This window comes from Myotis brandtii, unplaced genomic scaffold (genome assembly GCF_000412655.1).
Source record: "Myotis brandtii unplaced genomic scaffold, ASM41265v1 scaffold434, whole genome shotgun sequence".
Taxonomy (NCBI): Eukaryota; Metazoa; Chordata; class Mammalia; order Chiroptera; family Vespertilionidae; genus Myotis; species Myotis brandtii.
Genome location: NW_005366599.1, coordinates 1334598 through 1338818, shown reverse-complemented (window position 1 = coordinate 1338818; position 4221 = coordinate 1334598). Strand labels below are relative to the sequence as shown.

The 4221-nt window shown below is 61.5% G+C and overlaps 1 protein-coding gene across 1 annotated transcript in view; it reads left to right on the top strand.

Moving 5' to 3' along the window:
- Positions 1–3653, top strand: part of AJAP1 (adherens junctions associated protein 1) — a 45404-nt gene extending 41751 nt beyond the window's left edge. Inside the window, exon 6 of the mRNA XM_014546191.1 lies at positions 2569–3653. The gene's annotated coding sequence lies outside the window, so the exon portion shown is untranslated. The remainder of the gene's footprint in view (positions 1–2568) is intronic.
- The last annotated feature ends 568 nt before the right edge of the window (positions 3654–4221 follow it).

Sequence of the window (4221 nt, the reverse complement as noted above, 5' to 3'; positions counted from 1 at the left end):
CTCCCTACCTGGGGAGGGCGCAGAGCAGAATTACAACCCAACTTCGAGATACAGAAACGAGACCAGGAGGAAGAGGGCAGAGAGAGAAAGGGAAGCGTTGAGGCGGCTGCTAATAGGAGCCGGGCACTGGCAGCCGACGGGATTCCCGTGCCAGCCTGGCGGGAGCGTTCGCTTTGCTCTCGGTGAGATTAACGCTAATGCGGGTGGGAAATCGGCTTTTTGTCTGTTTCCCTTTGGGGCCGGTGTCCTGAGGGCCCCCGCTTTGCTCATCCTCAGGGAGCAGCCTTTCCCTCCAGATGTTTCTTCTAAAGACGACGGCAGGTCCTCCCGCGAGCAGGGCCCCCGCTGCCCTGGGCGGTGGAGGAGATTTGAGGATGTTTTCCTTTCTCTGCTCACCTTCTGGTGTGGGGACGGACGGGGCAGAGCCATTGTCAGGGGGTGCAGGCCCCTGGCAGAGAGGTGCTCCCCGGGGCCCTCGGGGACCCTGGGGGACCCTCGGGGACGGGGCTGGCAGCCCTCAGCTGGGGCCCGAGGAGCCAGCAGCTCTCAGCAGCCCGGCCGGATCGCTCTGTCCCGAGGCCCGTCCTAATGAATAGCGTGTTTGCTCCAAATTAAATCCCAGCCCTCGCTCCCTGTCCTGACGCCAGCATGACCTGCTCAGCGCGATGTTCAGCCAACGGGCAGAGAAGTGTAATTAGATTAGCAGGGAGAGCGAGCCTCCCCCTCGAAGCTTTGGCTGAGCCCGGGCGCACGTGGGCAGGATGTGTTCTGTCCCCGGGTTCAAGGCCGGATGGGCACGGCATGGTCCAGCCCTCAGACGCCGACACCTCCTTGGGGCCCCAGGGAGCTCCTGTGGCTGCAGCCAGACCTGCCGCGGGGCCTCGCTCACGAACAGAGGGTCCCATCTGTCCCAGAACCGCCTCCGCGGGCCACCTGCCGGGGCCAGCATCTCTGTCGGGATTTTTAAAGGTTTTCAAATGCAACAAGAGCATAAGACTCTGAGCCGGGAGGCTGGCCCCGTGCACACAGGACCCACGCGCCCAGGGCTGCGGCTCACACACCTGGGCATGCGCACCTTTGGCTGCAGGTAGCGCCCCCATGGGGACAATTCCCTAACATGGGCGTTTGAATGGCAGCTCATGGGAGCACTCTTTCTGTCTGCGAACTCACTGCATTCTCCCAGCGTCCCCTTCCAGACGGGGAAAGTGAGGCACGAGGTTACGTGACTTGCTGAGGTCAGTCAGGCGGTAGGGGGAGGGGCAGATCACCCCAGGCCCCCAGGCGGCAAGGTGTCTGGACCCCACTCTCCGACGGTGCCCGAGGAGCTATTTCGGGAGCACCCCGGTTTACAGGAGGGGACCCCCTGTCCGGAGACCTCCCCTCGCTCGCTGTGGACACAGGTAGGTGAGGCCAGAAGTGCCCCCAGGACTTGCAGGGCGCCAGCCCCGCTCGGCCTCCAGCCAGCAGCATGAAGCAGCGCTCTGTCCGGCCACCTCCCGTCCCCGCAGACGAGGCCCTGATGGACGCTTAGGATTCCGGGCCGGGTGTCGGGAGCCGTTTCTCACCCGCCGGGAGCAGCACATTCGGGTGTGAGCGTCCCGATTCTCGTAATGAATGCCTGGACACGAGCCTCGGACGGGGGTCACCAGGAAGATGGCTCAGATTTACTGGGGTGCCAGTTACCCCTTAAATAAATAGCAATTAATGGGAAAGCGTTTAATTAGGGCCTGAGAGCCAGCGGAGGTGTTTGTCTACGGGCTCGCAGCGGAGCCTCTGCAAATGCATTTTTAATGGCGATGGACAGCTTGTCACCACCCCTCTGTCTGCTCCCGCGAACCCACTCGCACGTCGGGGACCCAGGCGTGGCTAAGTGCGCCTCCTACAGGCGGGTGGTCGGCGATGCGCCAGAGGTGGACACGGGCCCCCAGCCCGGGCAGCTTCTCCGTGTCCCCGGGTTCGGCCTCGGAAATGAGCCCACAGAGCCTGGCGCAGGCCGGCTCCCCCACGGCCCAGCTCGTCTGTGTGCCGGGCAGGATGCAAGGATGCCGTGGCCTTCCCTGCTCCCAGGACGGCAGCCTCAGACTCATACCCGGGGCGGCTCTTGGGCTCATTTCCTGTCACTTTTCATACAAGTCAACTTCAGCGCCCAGACCTTTCCATTCGCCGAGGCCGCTCCCTCCCAGACGGAGCCCGAGACGTGACGGAGGCCCCCGGCCGGAGCCCAGGGGAGATCCATCTTGGGGTTATTACTTTCGAAACCACTGGAGCCCGAACTAATCAGAAACGGGGAAGCACCTGAGCCTGGCCGCTCTGTTCCCCAAACACGGGCAGGCTGGCAGCCTCTGTCCGTCCGAGGAACAACATTCTCTACGCGAGAGCCCAGGACCAGGGGCCAGCGCCCAGCGGAGCTCGGCGGGAAGCAGCCCTGCCCGGGGGGGGGGCGGGCGCTCTGTGACCCCTCTGAGGAGCCGGTCGGGGCTGGGTGGCCGCGGCCCAGGGCGTCTGCGAGGACTCCCCCTGCCCTCCGCCCGCTGCCATGTAATCGCTTCTTGTTTTCTTTCCACACAGGATCCCGTGGGTGAACCTGTAAAAAACTCAACTACACTTACAAACCTAAAACTACACTATGTGAGGGAGGCTCGCCGCACTCCCACTGCTGTGTGCCGGCGGGGACTCGGAGCAGGACGCTAGAGGCCAAATATATTTTTATAGAGAAGCTCGCGCCTACGGGGCTGCCCTCCCCCAGCACCAGAGGACGAGGGGAGAACGCCAGACGGACCGGAGGCCGAGGCAGCAGGCCCAGCGCAGGAGCGGACGCCCCCCGAGGAGGCGGGCGCTGTCCACGCTTCTGACTGTGCCAACAATACCGTTATGTGCCATGCAGGACCCGAGGGACCTGGTGAACCGCCGAGCCACGCGCACCCGCGTGGGAATCTCACGGGAAGCAGGGCTGGGCATCCCTTCCGGAAAGTCGCTGTTTCTGGGGAATATCGATGTATATAAATATATAAACACACACACACACTTTTTTGTACTGTAGCAATTTTTGAATATCTTCGATGTTCCTTTTTAAAAAAAAGAAGTGTTATCGGTCACCAAACCCGACTTATGTAACATGCTTAGTACGGACGGAATAAACTGGTGTTTTCTACCTTGCAAACGCACACACGCACACACTACACGCCGGCTCACACACACGCACACACCCCCACACACAAACGTATACGCGCACACATATATATGCATATACTGGACACGCAGTCCGAGTGGGCATATTTCTTCGGGGGGGGGTCCTGGTCCCTCATTGCCACCCGCCCTGGGGGACCGCCTCCTCGACCCACAGATCCTCCAATGGCACGTCCCGCGTTTGCAAGTGTTGGGTGAGAGGCGCCAGGCGTGAGGCGTGTTCCTCGGGCCGGGTGAAGAAGGCGTGGTTTTATATACATACCCCTATATATACATATATGTACGCACACACGTCATGTTACCGTTTTTTTACCTGACTGTTGGGAAAAGCTACTAAGAGCCATGTGGGTATTTATGTAGCACCTGCTCGCCCTGGGCCCGGGCGCCATCGGGCGGGGGCGGGGTCTTGGCCATCTTCGTGTTATCCAAGCGTAGATCGAATTAAAGACATTTTCCAGTTCCAACAAGTAGAGGACTGAATCCTTATCACGTGTGTGTGTACGTACGTCGGAGCAGAGCTGGGAAAGTGAGGCGGCCCAGTTGGTTGGAAAACGAGATGAATTTCCCGTGGGTGGGACCCGGCTGCTCCCACGCGAGCCACGCCCTGGCGTGCTCTGTCCCCGCACATTCGTGGGCAGAGGTCGCCGGCTCTTGCTTGAGCCCCCAGGGTGACCTTGAATCTTGGGGGGAGGCCGGAGCAGACACAGTGTCTGTGGGTTCCCGCTGGCCAGCATGTGTGTGTTGCCGTCAACGATTCCCCCGTGTGGCTTCCCCGTGGAAATGGGACCCCACGCCGGAGCCTCGTCACCATCCCAACCCACAGTCTATGCAGAGGCTGCCCTGGCCCCGGCAGGGGCACCCTCCAAGCCCCCCCTATGAAGGTGCCCGCACCCCGCTTGCTGCCGTAGGGGGCGCTGTGGGAGATGGGCGCCATCGGAGGACCTCCTCCATGAGAGAACTTGCCCTTCCAGGGGGCCCAGATCCCGAATGTCTGTGTGTGTGTGTGTGTGTGTGTGTGTGTGTGTGTGTGTGAGT